We start from the raw sequence: 22,758 nt of genomic DNA on the forward strand, positions 1-22,758 counted from the left end.
TAAACAGGAAGGCCACTGTTCACGGTCACATTGCCTCATGGAATTCCCCCAGCCAGGGAAGTTCAGATCACACAGTCAGTGCTATGTTTGTCCCTGTGCAGCCACCATACTGAACTCCTGTAGGACAGATATGGAGAAATTGAAGCAAGATAAGTATTCATAGTTCGTATCCTTGACATTTCTGTGTTTGTGTCAGGTTATATCAGATTGGTGAGGCCTAGATAGAGCAGGGCTATGCTCTTATTAGTACTGGCTGGGTCAGAGGCAGGCAGTCAGGGAGGGAGGGAGGGAGAGGGAATGAGAGATCTGTGACTATTGACTGCCCCCAGAGAGTGTTGATGCTCTCTTCGATTTCTGCCACAGAAAGCTAATGGTCCCTCTGCCAGTGGTAATGACCCCCCCTCCAGCTCCACACACACACACCTCCATCTCCACTGTGTAGTGCAGCACTTCTGGTGTGTAATAGGCAAAAGAAGGCTGTTAATACGTCAATAACTGACGACAGAGCTTACCTGCTAAGACAGCTCTTTGACTCTGTTGTTCACATCAGCACCAGTCCAGGGAAAGGGCATTTACAGTGCATTTGGAAAGTATTCAGGTACCTTGACTTTTTCCCCCCAAAAAGTATGTTACAGCCTTATGTAATGTGTACACTGGGAGTTGGGAAGCAAGTTCAGGGAGTGTATTTAATAAATAAATTAACATAGAACAAAACACACAGGAAGTGTACCGACATGAACACTGGAACAGAAACAACAACGCCCAGGGAAAGAACCAAAGGGGGTGACATATATAGGGAAGGTGGCAGGTGATGGAGTCCTGGTGAGTCTGATGAGGCGCTGGGACGCGTAACGATGGTGACAGTTGTGCGTAATAATGAGCAGCCCGGTGACCTCAAACGCCAGAGAGGGAGTATACGTGACAGTAAACCCGCCCTGACTCGTGGCTCCAGCCGCAGGATGCGGACCAGAAACCCCATAATGACAAAGTGAAAACAGCTTTTTTGAAAATTTTGCAAATGTATTAAAAATGAAAAACGGATTTACCTTATTTACCTAAGTATTCAGCCCCTTTGCTATAAGACTCAAACTTGAGCTCAGGTGGATCCTGTTTCCATTGATAATCCTTGAGATGTTTCTACAACTTGATTAGAGTCTAACTGTGTTAATTCAATTGATTGCACATGATTTGGAAAGGCACACCTGTTTATGGGGTGGCAGGTAGCCTAGTGGTTTGAGAGTTCGGCCAGTAACCGAAAGGTTGCTGGATCAAATCCCCTAGCTGACACGGTAAAAAAACGATGTCCTGTTCCTGAACAAGGCAGTTAGCCCACTGTTCCCCGGTAGGCCGTCATTGTAAATAAGAATTTGTTCTTAACTGACTTGCCTAGTTAAATAAAGGTTCAATTAAAAATATATAAGGTCCCACAGTTGACAGTGCATGTCAGAGCAAAAACCAAGCCATGAGGTCAAAGGAATTGTCCGTAGAGCTCTGAGACAGGATTGTGTCGAGGCACAGATCTGGGGAAGGGTACCAAAAATGTCTGCAGCATTGAAGGTCCCAAGAACACCGTGGCCTCTATCATTCTTAAATGGAAGAACTTTGGAACAACCAAGTCTCTTCCTAGAGCTGGCTGCCTGGCCAATCGGGGGAGATGGGCCTTGGTCTGGGAAGTGACCAAGAACCTGTTGGTCACTTTGACAGAGTTCCTCTGTGGAGATGGGAGAACCTTCCAGAAGGACAACCATCTCTGCAGCACTCCACTAATCAGGCCTTTATGGTAGAGTGGCCAGACGGGAGCCACTCCTCAGTAAAAGGCATATGACAGCCCGCTTGGAGTTTGCCTAAAGGCTCTTAGACCATGAGAAACAAGATTCTCTGGTCTGATGAAAACAAGATTGAACTATTTGGCCTGAATGCCAAGCGTTACGTCTGGAGGAAACCTGGCACCATCCCTACGGTGAAGCATCGTGGTGGCAGCATCATGCTGTGGGGATGTTTTTCAGTGGCAGCGACTGGGAGACTAGTCAGGATTGAGGGAAATATGAACAGAGCAAAGTACAGAGAGATCCTTGATGAAAGGTTCACCTTCCAACAGGAACAATGACCCTAAGCATACAGCCAAGAAAACGCAAGATTCGGGACAAAACTCTGAATGTCCTTGAGTGGCCCAACCAGAGCATGGACTTGAACCCGATCGATCGAACATCTCTGGAGGTACCTGAAAATAGCTATGCAGTGACGCTCCCCATCTACCCTGACAGAGCTTGAGAGGATCTGCAGAGCAGAATAGGAGAAACTCCCCAAATATAGGTGTGTCAGGCTTGTAGCTCCATACCCAAGAAGACTTGAGGCTGTAATTGCTGCCAAAGGTGCTTCAACAAAGTACTGAGTAAAGGGCCTGAATACTTATGTAAATGCGATATTTCAGTTGTATTTTTTTAAATACATTTCTAAAAAACGTTTTTTTGCATTGTCATTATGGGGTATTGTGTGTATATTGATGAGGAAAAAAACTATTTTAATACATTTTAGAATAAGGCTGTTACGTAACAAAATGTGGAACAAGTTAAGGGGTCTTGACATTTTAATCTTGTAGTGTATTTGAGGTTTACAAAGCCTTCTGAAGTTTGTAATTTCTACTTTGTAATTAGGAAAATATATCAACTCCTACAAAAATGTCCATTAATTATAATGCACATAATTATTCACATTTCCTGTTACTGCAGGATTATTTTCCTGTTGTAGAAAACTGGCTCAAAGTAAGATCCTATAGTGTAGACACCCATAGAGTTTGTCAGTCACAGAACAGCACAGTGATTGAAGGTGTCATCAGGGAAAAGCTTTTTCAAGTCAACCTTGTCTTCACTTTCTCCTACCATCTCCCCCCTCACCTGGTTTAACAAGATGGATTTCCCCAGCCGGCCGACGGAGGGTTTAAGTGATGGTTGTCTTGGTCATTTAGGAGCAGTGCAATGGTCTTAGCTGTGCTGGCTGACTGCTCTAATGATCAGGGTAGGGCTGAAGGATAGGCGGGTGCTAGGGCCTGGGGTGCTTAACCCTGCTTGAAAGCCCAGTGAGGGGGCACTACGCCTGGGGTAGAGTGGTAGGGAGTTGTGGGGGTCTGTGTTGGGTATGGTAGGGTTGACAGAAGGACTCTTTGTTGATGGCGTTAACCCTTTCTTACAGCTCTGCCTAGTAACAAGTGACTAATGTCACATGAGAACAGCAGCACAGCTTGTAGTGTTGTGAAGGGGGTAGGCAGGGCTTGTAACCAGGAAGTGAGGTCATCGGAGGGTCATCTGCAACGGCTGACATTCTAGAACCGAGAGAAGGGGAGATTTCTCAAACGTCCTTAGAAATTTGACAAAGCATTTTCTCAGATATAAATAAAAAATGCTTATATATGCCATTTGTGTAGGTGTCCGAATTAGTCAAGCTAGGCTGTCTACATGAATCCTGGTTGTCGGGGTTTTATAGGTGTGCTGATCATAATTCTAACGTGCAGGTTGCAAGGGTTGTAGAAATACAATTTTGCAGACAAACAAAAAGTCACTTTTGTTTCGTTATTTCAACGTTTCCTCCTATTTCAGTGTGTGTGTGTGTCCAGTTGTGAGTGTGTGCGTGCATGTGTGTGTGTGTGTGTGAGCAGCCTGTGTGTGGTGGTTTTGACCTGCCTCTGGGGCTCTGCTCAGCAAGGCATCTGTCAGGCCTTCTGACTACTACTCTGCCACCGCATCAACACCTGACCTTTAACTGGGGACCAGGGAACCACAGAGAAGAGGAAAGGTGAAGGAAATGCCAGTTGCACAACTGAATGCATTCACCCGAAATGTGTCTGCCGCATTTAACTCAACCCCTGTCGAGACAGACAGAGACAGGGTTACATGGACTACTGCCACCCTGGAACTCTGGGTGCACTTTCAGTAAGCTATATCTCCTTATCACATCGTCTTCTCTCAGTCTAAAGTCGTCCGCATGCTTCCCAGCCGAAACAGTTCATAAGAGTTTGTGCATATATTATTATTATTAATATATATATTTTTTTTGTGCATTTTACCCCCTTTTTCACCTCAATTTCGTGATATACAATTGCGATCCAATTACGATCTTGTCTCATCCCAACGGGCTGTGGAGATGCGAAGGTCGAGTCATGCGTCCTCTGAAATATGACCCGCCAAACTTAGATTAATTCAGACTATTTTGAGGAAGTGAATACTGGCTACGGCATCTCCAAAATTGTCTCGTTTTTCAGGTGAAGGTCTTTTAAGGGAGTATGCAAGCCACTAGTTTGGTTCGCCTAGCCGTCTTCGGCCAGCATCCCGGAGTCGCCTCTTCACTATTGATGTTGAGACTGGTGTTTTGCAGGTACTATTTAATGAAGCTGCCAGTTGAGGACTTGTGAGGCACCGTGGCCTTCCACTCCTCTTTCTATTCTGGTTAGAGAAAGTTTGTGCTGTTCTGTGAAGGGAATAGTACACAGCGCTGTATGAGATCTTCTGTTTCTTGTCAATTTCTCACATGGAATAGCCTTCATTTCTCAGAACAAGAATAGACTGACGAGTTTCAGAAGAAAGGTCTTTGTTTCTGGCCATTTTGAGCCTGTAATCGAACCCTCAAATGCTGATGCTCCAGATACTCAACTAGTCTAAAGAAGGCCAGTGTTATTGCTTCTTTAATCAGGACAACAGTTTCAAGCTGTGCTAACAATTGCAAAAGGGTTTTCTAATGATCAGTTGGCCTTTTAAAATTATAAACTTGGATAAGCTAACACAACGTGACATTGGAACACAGGACTGATGGTTAGTATATTCGAGTTAGTATATTATTTGTTTTTTCAGGTGGATTAAACTGAAATTGCAACCAACTTTGAGGCTTGTATAAAAAAATAACTATATTTTGGAGATTATCTTATATTATCTCCAATGTATCCATGTAAAAAACCTGGATAAATAATATCTGACAAAACCTTTTTAATTCTATGCACCAAGCATTTAGCTTGAATTTTTGCATCGCAACACTGAAGTGTAAGAGGCCTCCAATTTTTTTAAATGGACTGGATCTTTATATATACACCACTTGGATCCTGGTTCAGTAATATTGAAATCAGATCTTGTTGCGTGTCCGATAATCTATAGGAAAAACTATGTGAACCCTTTGGAAATACCTGGATTTCTGCATAAATTGGTCATACAATTTGATCTGATCTTCAACTAGGTCACAACAATAGACAAAACACAGTTTGCTTAAATTAATAACACACACAAGAAATATACGTTTTCATGTCTTTATTGAACACACCTTTTAAACATTCACAGTGCATGGTGGGGAAATTTTGTGAACCCCAACTGGTTGACCCTCCTTTGGCAGCAATAACCTCAACCAAACGTGTTCTATAGTTGCGGATCAGACCTGCACAACGGTCACGAGGAATATTGGACCATTCCTCTTTACAAAACTGTTTCAGTTCAGTAATATTCTTGGGATGTCTGGTGTGAACTGCTCTCTTGAGGTCATGCCACAGCATCTCAATCAGGTTGAGGTCAGGACTCTGACTGGGCCACTCCAGAAGGCGTATTTTCTTCTGTTGTTGATTTACTTCTGTGTTTTGGGTTGTTGTCCTGTTGCATCACCTAACTTCTGTTGAGCTTCAATTGGTGGACAGATTGCCTAACATTCTCCTGCAAAATGTCTTGATAAACTTGGGAATTCATTTTTCCGTCGATGATAGCAAGCTGTCCAGGCCCTGAGGCAGCAAAGCAGCCCCAAAACCATAATGCTCCCTCCATCATACTTTACAGTTGGGATGAGGTTTTGTGGTTGGTGTGCTGTGCCTTTTTTTTCTCCTCACGTAGTGTTTTGTGTTCCTTCCAAAACAACTCAACTGTAGTTTCATTTGTCCACAGAATATTTTGCCAGTAGCGCTGTGTAACATCCAGGTGCACTTTTGCAAACTTCAGACTAGTCAACAGAGATGTTAGCATGTTCCAGTGAATTCTGTGTGTCTTTAGCTGACACTCTAGGATTCTTCTTAACCTCATTGAGCATTCTGTGCTGTGCTCTTGCAGTCATCTTTGCAGGTTGGCCACTCCTAGGGATAGTAGCAACAGTGCTGAACTTTCTCCATTTATAGACAATTTGTCTTACCGTGGATTGATGAACATCAAGGCTTTTAGAGATACCTTTGTAACCCTTTCCAGCTTTATGCAAGTCAACAATTCTTAATCTTAGGTATTCTGAGATAGTTTTTCTTCGAGGCATGGTTCACATCAGGCAATGCTTCTTGTGAATAGTACACTCAAATTTTGTGAGTTTTTTATAGGGCAAGGCAGCTCTAACCAACATCTCCAATCTCGTCTCATTGATTGGACTCCAGGTTAGCTGACTCCTGACTCCAATTAGCTTTTGGAGAAGTCATTAGCCTAGGGGTTCACATACTTTTTCCAACCTACAGTACACTGTTAATGTTTAAATGATATATTCAATATACACATGAAAAGTTAGTTTAAGCACACTATGTTTTTCCATTGTTGTGACTTAGATGAAGATCAGATCAAATTTGATGACCAATTTATGCAGAAATCTAGGTAATTCCACAGGGTTCACATATTTTTCTGTATTCAAAAAGGTTTGTTATACTTCCACTGGTAAGCCATCCCGCCCTGGAGTTTTCCCAGACTTAAAGGCTTTAATTGCATCAATAAGTTACTCCTCTGTAATTTGGCCTTCACATGAGTCTTTCTGTATAGATGTTAATTTTACATTATTAATAGGAAGAAAAAAAACATACAGTTAGCTTCGGTTACTGGAGATGGGGGAAACTAAAACATTTTCTTAAAGTACTTTACTTCCTTTTCCCAAATATCGTTCGGTGAATCATGAGTGACTTCATAATTGGTAACAAGTTTCAATAAACATTTTTTTTACATTTCTGTGTTGAAGATTGACAGATAATTTGGTGCATTTCTCCCCATATTCCATCCAGTTCGCTTTATTTTTAATGTTTTACACTGGATCTTTCTTGAATAAGTTCCTCCATTTATTTTTTATTTATCCTCTAACTTATTCTGTGCCTCTATGGTACAGTTTTTATTGCCATCTATTTTTACTGTTAGTCCTTCAGTTTCCTTTGTTAACATGGACTCTTTTGACCTAAATGGCTTTTGTTTTACAGATGAGTACTGAATTGCATTGCCTCTAAAGGCACATTTTAAAGTGTCCCATACAATAAAGGGATCTGCTGTACCTATGTTATGTCTGAAAACGTCTGTTATAAATTCTTCTGTCCTAGTTAAAAACAAGTTATCATCCAGTAGGCTTCGATTAAATTTCCAATATCCTCGCCCATGTGGAAATTCTGTAAGAGTAATATATATGCCATTTATGTAATGGTCCGACCGCATTCTGTCCCCTATCAACACTTTTAAAACTTTTGGTGGGTAACATAGAGAATGACATAAGAAATTAATCAAGACCACTAGCTTGATCAAGCCTCCGCCATGTGTATCTCACTAGGTCAGGGTGTTTAAGCCTCCATATATCCACTAATTCCAAAATATCCATGACATTCATGATTTCCTTAAGTGTCTGAGGGTGATAGTTTGTAGTGTCAAGTCTCGCTCACTGACTCGATTTCTTCTAGTTCTTTTTTCTTCTACTCTTTTTATCTTTTTCTGTTCTTACAGTCCTCTCTCTCTTTGTCTGTTCTTACAGTCCTTTTTCTGTTCTTACAGTCCTTTTTCTGTTCTTACAGTCCTTTGTCTGTTCTTACAGTCCTTTTTCTGTTCTTACAGTCCTTTTTCTGTTCTTACAGTCCTCTCTCTCTCTCTCTCTCTCTAACATGTTTACATTGCCAAAGCGAGTGAAATAGATCAAACAAAAGTGAAGTAAATAATCAGAATGAACAGTAAACATTACACTTACTAAAGTTTCAAAAGAATAGAGACATTTCAAATGTCATAGTATATTATAGTCCCTCCCTCCCTGCTCTGCTTGGCAGGGAGTCACAGACTCTGACCATTTGTGACACTGCCTCCCTCGGGCAGTTCCAGGCACAGATGAGCATTGTATCTGACAGGCCAGCTTTGTCTTTACAAGTCATTAGCAGTTTCTTGGCGGATTCTCCCTCCTCCCGCCACTGTCGCATAGCTGCCTCCTCCCCCCTTCCCTCTCGTCATTTAAAAAATATCTCTCCGTCCCCTCTTTATTCTCCACCTGTAGCCAGATCCACAGGGTAAAGAAGAGAGAGGGGGATACATGCAAGGGTGGTAGGGGGGCTCGGTTCTGTGATATGGAAGTGATTTTATATATTAAGAAAATGACAGTGGGGTGTGTGTGTGTGTGTGTAAACTCTGAGGAAATAAACTGTTATTGCCTTGTGTGTTTGTGTGTGCGTGTGTGTGTAAACTCTGAGGAAATAAACTGTTATTGCCTTGTGTGTGTGTGTGTGTGTGTCTATGTTTGTGTGTTTGTGTGTGTCCTCCCCATAAGAACTGTAAGCAAACAAAAATTTGACCAACTGGGAAGCAAATGCTATTTGTAGGGAGTTTAGTTAGTTTTAGGAGCTTGGATTAGATTTAGGGTTAGGGTTAGGTTTTTGGGTTAAGGTTAGGGTTAGTAATAAGGTTAGGGTAAGGGTAAGAGTACAGGCTATGGTTAGGGGTTAGGAAAAATAGGATTTTGAATGGGACTGAATTGTGTGTCCCCTCTTACCACATCACCTGTGAACCTGTTGTGTTACATTAACAGGAGGACATTGACTTGACAGGGTGCTGTTGAGGTAAAAGAGAATGGCAATAGACGTGTGTTTGCGTGCACATGCACTCTACTGTTTGTTACCATGGCTCGGTAGTATCACACCACCTGCCCTACGTACTTCTCGCTTGATGTCCAATGGCCTTACCCCCTCACCCACGGCCCTATTCTACTACTCTACCGTACCTTACCCTACTCTACCTCCTCTACAGTCACACTAGCAAGGGTAATAGAGCTTGGAAGGTTCAGTCTCCTGCTACTAGCCTGGCCAGGCTTCACACTTTAGCCATTTATTAGGCTACAGAAATAGTATATGGACAGTGTATGGACGGACGATGGAGACTACTTTTTTGTTGTTGTTGCTGTCCTTTCATGATGAGTAGCTAGCTAGGCTATTCAAAGTGGTGAGAGCAGAGCAGCAATTCTAACAGCTGATCTGATTCTAGATGATGGTGATGCCGTGTGCCCAATGGTGTGTGTGTTTGTTCAGACAATCAATGCCACATCAGTACATGCCTGGAAAGCCCCAGGAAGCTGCTCTAATATTAGCCTCCCAGAGACAACCTCCTCTGTCCTCTCTCGCATCAAGTCTCAGTTAGGGGGGAAAATGTCAGAGAAAAGTAACCAAGTATAAGGGGAAAATTAAAATGAATTTTGTTTTTACATTGGTGTTCACTATCTGCCTCTCTGTCTGCCTCTCTGTCTGTCTGCCTCTCTGTCTGTCTGCCTGTCTGTCTGTCTGTCTGTCTGTCTGTCTGTCTGTCTGTCTGTCTGTCTGTCTGTCTGTCTGTCTGTCTGTCTGTCTGTCTGTCTGTCTGTCTGTCTGTGTCTGTGAGATCTGACAGTGGAGAGGGACACTGGACAACATATTCTGTCACCCCTGAGGGTGGAGGGGTTTGAAGGCATAAAGTAGCTAGGCCTATGTATTTAACTGCCTTTTCAGTGTATGTGGATCTGTACGGTGTTACAGTTAAATCCTTCGCCCTAGAGGTGTTACAGTTAAACTGGTCCCCGAGGAGAGGAAGAGTTGTTTATCCAGGTGTGTGATAGTAATATTGCTATCACAATATTTTGATTGCTGGTGTTGTTGTTGTGGTGTGTTTTTTAGTAACTGGAGCCATCAGGTTTCTCTCAAATTGGCTGACGAAACAAAACCTGTACCAGCTGGAGAGGTATGAAAGGTAGAAAAGAGAACGAGCGTTCTGGAGCAAGATAAATAAAGGGAGGTGGTGAGAGAAGTGAAGCAGACCAAGGCAGTGAGAGGTTGCTGGAGCGAAGGTGCAGGTACTGTACCTCCCAGAGGCTACACCAGATGTTTCCTCTCCTCTACATCTCACTGCCCTGCTAGAACACTCACAGCCACCTTGGCTTTATATAGACGGGCTATAAAAACAGCCAGACTCCACCCAGTACAACCGATTAAACAATGGAACGATAACATCAGGTCTCGGTATGGACCTGCTTAGTGTTCGGAGCTAGACTTGTGTGTGTGTGGGGTAAGGGGTGTTGCAAATGCTCATATTCAAATGTAAAGTGTTGGGTTTGTGACTAGGTTGGCCTATAGGTGTGTGTGTGTGTGTGTGTGTGTGTGTGTGTGTGTGTGTGTGTGTGTGTGTGTGTGTGTGTGTGTGTGTGTGTGTGTGTATGCATATGACTGTCCACTCCCTTGAAGCTTGTCCTTGTTGAGGTCATGTGACACAGTGTGCTCCATCTACTTCTGATAGTGACGGAGGGCTTTTTGCATACCAGGCATGCCTTTTAACAGCTTCACGTAGGCCACAGTGCACACACACACTTTCCCCTGCCTGTGTAGCATAACGCACTGCCATACGCACACATTCTCCAGTCCGCGTAGCACGATGTACAGTACACACACATTTGTCCAGCATTGTCCTAGAAGTACACAAACGTATACACACACATGCACCTACATGCACACAGAGTTTGCCCACCACCCAGCCACACACTGCTCATTCCATTCCCTTACGAGGTGAGCAGCTTATTAAGGTACGCTGTTATTGCTGTGGATGGGGTTGTCTCACCTCTAACGTAAACAGGTAGCGTGTGAGTGTAAACACCTTGGCAGGCAGGGGCATTTCTGAGGAACGTGTCTGAGCTCTGAGTGGTGGAGTAGCCCAGCTAACGTCACTTACACCGGTCTACCTGGCCTTATTTAGAAGAGCTCTGGAGAGCCAGGCAAACAATACTAGGCTGAGGACAAAGATTGTCTATGTGTGGCTGTGGCTCATCTTAATGTTCATTGGGTAGGCCTATGTGGTTTAAAGGTTTTTATCACCAGGTACTAATAGTCTTCAGCTTTTCTTGTATGAGAATTAGGCCTATGCTATGTCTTCTTCAGGTATTTCAGGTTAAACTTAAACACTTTATCAAATAGTTTTCTCATGTTCTGTAATGTTTTTGTATTCCTAACCTAAACAACAAGGATTATTTCTTCAGTGAGAGGCCATTCATTTCCTGGAGTTATTGAAAAGTAGGGCCAGGACGATACCAGTATCGCGATACTCGTTGGTATCGTGGCACGAAGCAGATTTAACAGCCCCAGTGTTGGAAACAAACATCATTATGTTGTCATCCAGAGTCGTATTGATTTATTTTCCAAGCTATATAGCACACTATTTTACATACAGCATGTTTTTTAAAGGACCAAAAAAGTGTGTCTGCTTCGTGTTCTCATTTATGCCATGGAAGAAATATTGCAATACTGGTATCGTCACAGCCCTATTGAAAAGCCTTTCTCCCATAGAGATATGGATAGAGCATTCATCTTTGTATCTGTACCGTTATAGCGTCTGTGACAGCATGGGCAGTGCCATTCTCCGGTTTGAACTAGTCTATTTTGCTTCTTTTTTTTTACGATTGGCTGATCCCTCTGATGACCTGGTTGGACATGACTAGAACAGGGTCACTAGGAGAAATCAGGCAAGGAAGTTGGAAGTCATACTCAGTTAGCAAACATTAAAATGGTAGAAGAAGAATTATCTCCATTAACCACCCTCCCTGATGAACAGCGCCTTGCAAAAGTATTGATCCCCTTTGCTTTTTTCCTATTTTGTTGCATTACAACCTGGAATTTTATTTGGATTTTGTGTAATGGACATACACAAATTGATGAAGTGAAATGGAGAAAAAAAAAACTTGTTTACAAAATTTATAAAAAATAAACGGAAAAGTGGTGCGTGCATATGTATTCACCCGTTTTGCTATGAATCTCCTAAATAAGATCTGGTGCAACCAATTACCTTCAGAAGTCACATAATTATTTAAATAAAGTCTATCTAAGTGTCACATGATCTCAGTATATATACACCTGTTCCTGAAGGCCCCAGAGTCTGCACCACCACTAAGCAAGCAGCACCAAGAAGACCAATGAGCTCTCCAAACAGGTCAGGGACAAAGTTGTGGAGAAGTACAGATCAGGGTTGGGTTATTAAAAAAATATCCAAAACTTTGAACATCTCACGGAAAGAATATGACACCACAACAAACCTGCCAAGAGAGGGCTGCCCACTAAAACTCACAGACCAGGCAAGGAGGGCATTAATCAGAGAGGCAACAAAGAGACCAAAGATAACCCTGAAGGAGCTGCAAAGCTCCACAGCGGAGATTGGAGTATCTGTCCATAGGACCACTTTAAGCTGTACACTACAGAGCTGGGCTTTACAGAAAAGTGGCCAAAAAAAGCCATTGAAGGAAAAAAATAAGCAAACACATTTGGTGTTTGCCAAAAGGCGTGGGAGACTCCCCAAAAATGTGGAAGAAGGTACTCTGGTCAGATTATGTTTTTTGGCCATCAAGGAAAACGCTATGTCTGGCGCAAACCCAACGCCTCTCATCACCCCGAGAACGCCATCCCCACATTGAAGCATGGCGGTGGCAGCATCATGCTGTGGGGATATTTGTCATCGGCAGGGACTGGGAAACTGGTCAGAATTGAAGGAATGATGGATGGTGCTAAATACAGGGACATTCTTGAGGGAAACCTGTTTCAGTCATCCACAGATTTGAAACTGGGACAGATATTCATTTCCAGCAGGACATTGACCCTAAGCATACTGCTAAAGCAACACTCGAGTGGTTTAAGGGGAAACATTTAAATGTCTTGGAGTGGCCTAGTCAAAGCTGAGACCTCAATCCAATTGAAAATCTGTGGTATGATTTAAAGATTGCTTTACACCTTCGGAACCCATCCAACTTGAAGGAGCTGGAGCAGTTTTGCCTTGAAAAATATTTTGCATCTTCAAAGTGGTAGGCATGTTGTGTTAATCAAATTATACAAATCCCTCCAAAATCTATTTTAATTCCAGGATGTAAGGCAACAAAATAGGAAAAATGCCAAGGGGGTGAATACTTTCGCAAGCCACTGTAGTGCAGTGTAGAGGTGCAGCCAACAGGTTTCTCCACGCATCGCGCCGACAGAAACAAACATCTTTCTGGTAAGAAGAGGGGCGGGGGCGTATGCCTTATGGCTAACGAGACATGGTGTGATCAAAGAAACATACAGGAACTCAAATCCTTCTGTTCACCTGATTTAGAATTCCTCACAATCAAATGTCGACCGCATTATCTACCAAGAGAATTCTCTTCGATTATAATCACAGCCGTATATATTCCCCCCCAAGCAGACACATCGATGGCTCTGAACTAACTTTATTTGACTCTTTGCAAACTGGAATCCATATATCCGGAGGCTGCATTCATTGTAGCTGGGGATTTTAACAAGGCTAATCTGAAAACAAGACTCCCTAAATTTTATCAGCATATCGATTGCGCAACCAGGGGTGGAAAAACCTTGGATCATTGTTACTCTAACTTCCGCGACGCATATAAGGCCCTGCCCCGCCCTCCTTTCGGAAAAGCTGAACACGACTCCATTTTGTTGATCCCTGCCTACAGACAAAAACTAAAACAAGAAGCTCCCACGCTGAGGTCTGTCCAACGCTGGTCCGACCAAGCTGATTCCACACTCCAAGACTGCTTCCATCATGTGGACTGGGATATGTTTCGTATTAAGTCAGATAACAACATTGACGAATACGCTGATTCGGTGTGGGAGTTCATTAGAACGTGCGTTGAAGATGTCGTTCCCATAGCAACGATTAAAACATTCCCTAACCAGAAACCGTGGATTGATGGCAGCATTCGTGTGAAACTGAAAGCGCGAACCACTGCTTTTAATCAGGGCAAGGTGACTGGTAACATGACCGAATACAAACAGTGCAGCTATTCCCTCCGCAAGGCTATCAAACAAGCTAAGCGTCAGTATAGAGACAAAGTAGAATCTCAATTCAACAGCTCAGACACAAGAGGTATGTGGCAGGGTCTACAGTCAATCACGGACTACAAGAAGAAAACCAGCCCAGTCACGGACCAGGATGTCTTGCTCCCAGGCAGACTAAATAACTTTTTTGCCCGCTTTGAGGACAATAGTGCCACTGACACGGCCTGCAACGAAAACATGCAGACTCTCCTTCACTGCAGCCGAGGTGAGTAAGACATTTAAACGTGTTAACCCTCGCAAGGCTGCAGGCCTGCAACCCTCGCAAGGCTGCAAGTGCTTTGAGAGACTAGTCAAGGACCATATCACCTCCACCCTACCTGACACCCTAGACCCAGTCCAATTTGTTTACCGCCCTAGTAGGTCCACAGACGATGCAATCTCAACCACACTGCACACTGCCCTAACCCATCTGGACAAGAGGAATATCTATGTGAGAATGCTGTTCATCGACTACAGCTCGGCATTCAACACCATAGTACCCTCCAAGCTCGTCATCAAGCTCGAGACCCTGGGTCTCGACCCCGCCCTGTGCAACTGGGTACTGGACTTCCTGACGGGCTGCCCCCAAGTGGTGAGGGTAGGCAACAACATCTCCACCCCGCTGATCCTCAACACTGGGGCCCCACAAGGGTGCGTTCTGAGCCCTCTCCTGTACTCCCTGTTCACCCACGACTGCGTGGCCACGCACGCCTCCAACTCAATCATCAAGTTTGCGGACGACACAACAGTGGTAGGCTTGATTACCAACAACGACGAGACGGCCTACAGGGAGGAGGTGAGGGCCCTCGGAGTGTGGTGTCAGGAAAATAACCTCACACTCAACGTCAACAAAACTAAGGAGATGATTGTGGACTTCAGGAAACAGCAGAGGGAACACCCCCCTATCCACATAGATGGAACAGTAGTGGAGAGGGTAGTAAGTTTTAAGTTCCTCGGCATACACATCACAGACAAACTGAATTGGTCCACTCACACAAACAGCATCGTGAAGAAGGCGCAGCAGCGCCTCTTCAACCTCAGGAGGCTGAAGAAAATCGGCTTGACACCAAAAGCACTCACAAACTTCTACAGATGCACAATCGAGAGCATCCTGGCGGGCTGTATCACCGCCTGGTACGGCAACTGCTCCGCCCACAACCGTAAGGCTCTCCAGAGGGTAGTGAGGTCTGCACAACGCATCACTGGGGGCAAACTACCTGCCCTCCAGGACACCTACACCACCCGATGTTATACAGGAAGGCCATAAAGATCATCAAGGACAACAACCACCCGAGCCACTGCCTGTTCACCCCGCTATCATCCAGAAGGCGAGGTCAGTACAGGTGCATCAAAGCTGGGACCGAGATACTGAAAAACAGCTTCTATCTCAAGGCCATCAGACTGTTAAACAGCCACCACTAACATTGAGTGGCTGCTGCCAACACACTGACACTGACTCAACTCCAGCCACTTTAATAATGGGAATTGATGGGAAATGATGTAAAATATATCACTAACCACTTTAAACAATGCTACCTAATATAATGATTACATACCCTACATTATTCATCTCATATGCATACGTATATACTGTACTCTATATCATCTACTGCATCCTTACGTAATACATGTATCACTAGCCACTTTAACTATGCCACTTTGTTTACATACTCTTTACATATCTCATATGTATATACTGTACTCGATACCATCTACTGTATCTTGCCTATGCTGCTCTGTACCATCACTCATTCATATATCTTTATGTACATATTCTTTATCCCCTTACACTGTGTATAAGACAGTAGTTTTGGAATTGTTATTTAGATTACTTGTTGGTTATTACTGCATTGTCGGAACTAGAAGCACAAGCATTTCGCTACACTCGCATTAACATCTGCTAACCATGTGTATGTGACAAATACAATTTGATTTGATTTGATTTGAGCCCTCAGCCTCAACACACTCTACCTGAAGAGATACTGTAGGAGCATGTAACCTGTGGGGAGACTCATTAGCTTCTATGCTAAAGCTGATTAGCACCATTAAGATGACAAATCTTTTGTCTTCTCACTTGATGAATATGAGGAGCCCTCTGCTGCTTCTTAGATTTCAATGATTCACTGCTGAAGCCCCCTTGGTGTTACTATTATGGCAACGGTTGTTTTTTTCTCCTTTTTGGGGCTAATATTAAACTTAGAACAGTGATTCAGACTTGTATGATTCTTTCTGTGTTGTGTAGTCATGGAAAGATAACTGATGCTGGATATGACTGCTCTCAGGCTATCTCCGCTGAGTTGGGGGCTCTGATGGCTGGGATAGCCTATCTGTGGTGAAGTGGGTGAATGGGTGAATGTTAGGCTGAGAATATGCTAAGTCAGGGGTTCTAAAACTGGGGGCACGGAGGTACTGCAGTGGTCCGCGGCCATATAAAAAAGTATTATTACTAACAACAGATTGAACACATTTTAGCCAAGGGATCCATGGAATATGTTTAGAGCGTGTTATTCAATGTAATATTATTAATCTACAATATATGTTCTTAACCCTGGACAACATGGGCTTGGGAGGCTCACAGGGACATTTCTATCCACAGTACTCCACCAATTATACATTTTTTCAACTACTTCGTGTATTCCCCCAAAATGTTATTATTATTTTTTTTACATAAATGCACTGTAATTTAAGCTCTAAAACTGATACGTTTTCTCTCTCCCTCATGAAAAAAAATGTAGAATTGCAGGATATTATCTGCAACAACAGAACATCTCTCTGCCCCATGACAAAATGTGTAGAATTACAGAATTCCTTCAGAGGGCCTGAGACTTTGGCCCGGTTTGTCCGGTCATGCACTGCCAAAGTTATAGTAAAACTCATTGTATGCTATTTCTATCTCACTCGAGTTGTGTTCTCATTATGAGGGGGTCCCTGATGACACAGTAAGGGTCCCCTGCCCCAAAAAGTTTAAGAACCTCTGGGCTCAGTAGCAGTAGCAATGCGTGGGTAAAATCACTGGGGAAGCCAAGCCAGAAAAAAAGCGATAATTGCATTGTTTGCTCTTCAACCTGTGAGTTAATATGCCTCGCGACCGTCATATTTTTTTAATTTGTATTATATAACCTTTATTCAACTAGGTAAGTCAGTTAAGAACACATTCTTGTTTTACAATGACGGCCTCCCTATATATGCCTATGGCCGAGACAATAAGAAGACACAGTGGCAGAATAAATTCAACCACACCTTTATTTCATCACAAAACCATCTTTTGTAAATAATGTCTGAGTGTTGGAGTGTACCCCTGGCTATCCATTTATTTTTAAACAATACAATTGTGAAAATTCAACTTCTACATATGAATGTTTTTAGAGTTAGATTTTCAAGTTTGTAACATGAGGTGGACATGTTATTCTCCTAATGAAAAAAGTTGATGTTAACATGTGAACTGTAAATGTAATACATGTGAACAACTGTTTTTTGACGTGAACATTTCAGCTCAACATGTGAAAACAGCTTTTTCACATGTTTTTTTGTGTGTTTAGGTATGTAATGAAGTGGCATGGGGTTGAAAAGCAAGTGATACACTGTTCAAGATAAAATATTGTAAACATCTTTAATCAATTTGACATGATCACCTAGACCTGATATTTTAATTTGACCCCACCTAGGATTTGAACTCAACATCTCTGAAATTGTGTTAGACTGAACTTTCTGTTGTGCCACAAAGTCTGTACAATGTTTAGAAGCGGTGAAGGCTGCTGAGGGGAGGACGGTGCAAGTGGAATGGCATCAAACACATGTCAACCATGTGTTTGATGTATTTGATACCATTCCACTAATTCCGCTCCAGCCATTACCACAAACCCGTCCTCCCCAATTAAGGTGCCACCAACCTCAGGTGCTCAGAGGTCCCCTACAGATTCACTACCTATAATACATCTCTGCACTTAGCAAAGAGTGCCATCTGCACTTCTATTTTAGTTATCAGTTAATCTGACTATTCTTTCATCATTGATTTGATTTACTTATTTCAGCAATTTGAGTTTTTGTGTGTGTATAGTTGTCTAATGTTGGTGGGGGATATGATTCTGTTTCAATGTTACTCCTGAATCAATATGATAAATATACCATTTTTTATTTTTCACAAATCTGAGATTTACTTTGAAGTCCAAAGTGTAGGAATCCAAGTAAAATGTGTTATTGATATGGCGTCGTAGCAGGAAGATCAGAATACCGTGAACCAAAAAGTTTTGAGTTCAAATCCCAGGTGAGGACATGTTGAATAATAATTGCTGTATAAATAAACATACACAATGTAATTGTGTGTGTCAAATATATCAGTTGAAAACACTTTGACTGCGTGACGTTCCGGGGACATCCTAACGACTCATTTATATTTGCAGGGCATCACCTGTGTAATCTCATGTGAAAAATATCCACATGTGAAGTGTTCCAAAACCACATGGTTTCATGGGAAATATTTTGTTACGGTAAGAGGCTTGATAGAGAGTTCATAAAGTGACGGCCCACCATGGCCATCAGAGGAGGCTGGTAACAGGAGCTATAGGACAACGGGCTCATTTTAATATCTAGACTGAAATGGTACCAAACACATCAAACACATGGAAACAACGTGTTTGACTCTGTTCCATTGATTCCCTTCCAGCCATGACAATGAGTCCAGTCCTCCTATAACTCCTCCCACCAGCCTCTAATGGCCATATTCACAATTCCTGGAACCTAGCTAAGCATTTGCATTGGTTTAGTCTCGCATTGCCACTCTTCCAAGTCTCATTCCTTCAGCAAATGTCTTATTTATTTTACCTTTATTGAACTAGACAAGTCAGTTAAGAATAAATTCTTATTTTCAATGACAGCCTAGGAACAGCGGGTTAACTGCCTTGTTCAGGGGCAGAACGACAGATTTGTACCTTGAGAGCTCGGGGATTCGGTCCTGCAGCCTTCCGGTTACTAGTCCAACGCTCTAACAACTAGGCCACCTGCCGCCCCAGCTATTGTAGCAAACGTGAGAAAGTCGGAAATCAAGGTTCATATTGGTTAAACCTATGTGTCTTTTTGAAGTGAGGTGAGAAAGGTGCCTTTTAATAATAAAAAAAAAACGTTTTGTCACCTTAACTGTTTAGGTGACCTTCCTGTCTAGTCCTATCTGGAGTGCATGGTTTTGTTTGAAATAACAGTACCGTTGCCTCAGTCAAGTACAGGGCGTCTCACCTTGAGTCTGCATACTGGGTTTTGAATGGCACGGCTTTGTTTTAGTTTGGTTTGTTTCATTTTTGTGGGTTCCGTGAGGAAAGCAAAGTACCTTGCTCTGCAGCAGACTGTGACGGCGCTGGTTTGTTCTCTTCAGAGGGGGATGCCTGTGGTGTTTTCACCGTCCGTTGACTGCCTGGCAGCGCTGTTCTGTGAGTTGCTGTGCTGCGTGGCCTTTCTAAAATAAGTGGTGTACCTCAGTATGTGTGTGTGTATAAATGGTATACTTCAGCGAGAGGAGAGTGTAGCCTAGTGGGTTAAATATAGAAGTGGTGTGAAAGCTGCTCCAGCAGGATGTAGCCTGTCCAATCACACGAACTAAACGCTGCAGCAAAGGATCCTGAACGAGTGCAAGTGATTCGTTTTGTAGAGAGCGAGAAGGAGAAAGCGCACACACACACACACACACACACACGCAGATCTGTCTCTTTAAAGGCCCAAACACTGTGGAGGTGTTTTGGTTGGACATTCCAGGCATAGTTCAGACACCATAGTGCAGTATGTGTTGTGCTGTAGGTTGCATTCATCTAAAGACTTCCTTTACTCTTGGTTTCCATTTCTTGCACAGTATTTTCCAATAAGAACTGTTGTTCCACAACTGTTTCACCCCCATTCAGTGCCCACCCAACATCCACTCTAGAGAATGTCCTAGGTACAGTAGGTACTCCGATTGAACGTCCGTCACTGAGCTAAGAAGGTAGATCTGTGACATAACATCAGATCAGAATGTTTAAGTCTGTTGAAATGATCCTAGTATACGGAGGTTACTGGGGCTTGTGAGGGGGCCAATGAGGTGGTTAGGTTATCACAAAAGGATTGTCCCGCCCCGCTCCTGTTTCACAGGCTTTTATTGACTCAGCTTGGCATGTGTCAAAACAGGGTTTCTGAGTCCCAAAGGACAGTAGGTGACAGTAGGTGACAGTAGGTGTGGGCATTGGCTGGGCAGGGCTGCCATTGGCTAGGTTTTAAATATGCACTTCACAGAACAAAGCAGAGCAGGCCGAGGATATTCGGGGAAGAAAGGTTTGATCAGACTTGCCCTATCCCCTTTACAGTGTACTACTTTTAGGCAGGGCACATATAGTTCTGTCCATATTCCCTGTATGGTGTATTGTGCACCACACCGGGAATAGTGTGCCATTATTCGGGACACACAATTTAAAAGGGTTGGCCTGATACCTGACTGGTGGCTACTAAACGAGAGAGGAGCGGATGTGACTGTTTTGTAATGGTAGACCAGTCTAGAGACTAGTCAAGAGTTTTACTGACTGCTCTGTTCTGTTCTGTTCTTAAAGAACAGGCTTTCATTCACACACCCATGTTAGGTGGTCTCTTCACCTCCTGCACTAGGTAGTTTGTGAGAAACACCAATGTATGCATTGGGACCAGAGAACTGGATGTCTTCCCAGATAAGCTGTGAAAATTTGGTTGACTTTTGGCTTAGGTTTACATCATCTGTATAGCCTAACTAGTTATTCTCAGTGGAGCGTATTTCCTACTGGTTCTGTATTTGGCGATTTGGTTCTGGGTGCCAAGATTAGAGGAAATGAATGTAAACATTTTCTTTGGTGTTCTAAGTTAAAGGGTGGTAGAGGTTTCTCCTCTCCTCAGATGAGTTGCAATAGAGTCCTGTTGTGTGTTGGTGTCTGTTAGCGTGCTAGTGCTAATGAACACAGCTGTCTAAACAGGTCAGGCTGACGGAGAGAGGAGAGGAGAGGAGGGAAAGGGACCTCTGTTCTTGCTTTGTTTTCCCTAGGTGTTGCTTACCTACCGCTGTTAGAAACACACTATTGTGGCCCAGAGGAATTCACTCCCTATCCAGCTAATGGTCAGTGCTAAGCGCCACCCTTTTACTCTTGTCAGTTCTGAGGTGACGCGAACAAACATGGCTGTGTCTAGTGAGGATTTATCATTTCGGAGGATTTTTCCCCCCCCTCACTACCAGCAACCCCTTTCACTTTTATCTATCCATCAAACGACTTTGTGGTGGCTCTGGCTTGCCATTTGTCATTTCTCTGACACATCTAAATCCACTCTCAGTGATGCTCCTGTACGTGTTTTTATTGCTGACTTTAGCACCTATACCTCTGACTGTATGGCTCTTGTTTCAGATTGAAGAGTCACTCAGCACTGCGGCTACTACTCCAGCCAGAGGGTCCATACATCACCTGACTCAGCCTGACAGGAGTGTGGGGGTGGGGGTTGGGGAGATAAAGAGAGGGAGAACAGAGAGATGATAGACAGAGAGATGAGTCTCCTGATGATACTGTAGCTGTGGAATTCTGCAGATGCAGAGCCGTGTTGACCCTGGGAACACACTCCATATAATGACCTCCCTCCATCCCTCTCTTCCTGAGCTGTGTGTGTGCCTATGGGGAGTCTCTGTGAATATCAACCATGTGTACTCTATGCAGAAAACGAACCCCCCCGTGATTCTCAGCTCTACAGAACTATTCTTGCAGAAGATCATACCCCAGCCACAGGCTGACGCATCTCCACATTATCATCATCCACCACTATGCTCCAGAAGAGAGAGAGAGAGAGAGAGAGAGAGAGATGGAGTGGGGTTAGGAAAGAGAGAACCACCAAATCAGCGTAATGTAAATGTGGGCGATGAAGCCAGAGAGTGTGGGCTGGGGAGAGAGTGTGTGGGGGTGGTTGTGTAGTGTGTGTGATCTGTGTTTTGGCGCTGCAGCGTGAGCCCACTGCTGACTGGGCGCCTCTCAGAGGAGAATTGATTTGGCCTGAGAGAGGCACAGTGCTGAGAGCTGGGGAAAAAGAGATGGAAAGAGAAAGTGAGAGAGAGGGGGTGACCACAGGTGGAATAGAGAGATAGAGAGGGGGTGACCACAGGTGGAATAGAGAGAGAGAGAGAGAGAGGTGGGAGAGAGAGAGAGAGAGAGAGATGAGAAAGAGAGAAGAGAGAGAGAGAGAGAGAGAGAGAGAGAGAGAGAGAGAGAGAGAGAGAGAGAGAAGAAACAGGTTGAAATGAAAAGAGACGAGAGGCAGTGTGAAGTATGATTACTCCCATGACTGTGAAGCTCAATAGCACACACACTAGTGATGCACATGTAGACGTATAACCCGCAGTCCCCGCGGTTGTATTTGAGGTACGGGTGGATTAAGGGTCATTAGCTATTGTGTGGAAGAAGGGCAGGTGTGTGGCGGATGAATAAAGATCAAACAATACCTTAATAAATCTAAATGTATCATTCTTGTTTGTTTTTTTCATTCTTTTAGGCTATCTGGCATTAGTGCATAAGCCTAAGCCTAACCGTACGCGCACCAAAAGCTTTTTGGAATGGGCAGAAAAGTTAGTTGTTCCACGGAGGCAAAAGGGACAATGTCGGAGTTTAATTAAATCAGAGAAAAGCAGCGAAATAGATGTTTGACCAAAGGAGGGACATAAAAGTAATGTTTGGGAATGTTTTGGTGAAGTGGTAAAAGAGAATGTTATG

The 22,758-nt window shown here is 43.4% G+C and overlaps 1 protein-coding gene across 1 annotated transcript in view; it reads left to right on the forward strand.

The window, feature by feature from the left end:
• LOC115130444 (zinc finger E-box-binding homeobox 1-like) overlaps window positions 1-22,758 on the forward strand; it is a 91,347-nt gene that overhangs the window by 38,785 nt on the left and 29,804 nt on the right. The gene's annotated exons all lie outside the window — the stretch shown is intronic.

This window comes from Oncorhynchus nerka, linkage group LG6 (assembly GCF_034236695.1).
Source record: "Oncorhynchus nerka isolate Pitt River linkage group LG6, Oner_Uvic_2.0, whole genome shotgun sequence".
Classification (NCBI taxonomy): Eukaryota; Metazoa; Chordata; class Actinopteri; order Salmoniformes; family Salmonidae; genus Oncorhynchus; species Oncorhynchus nerka.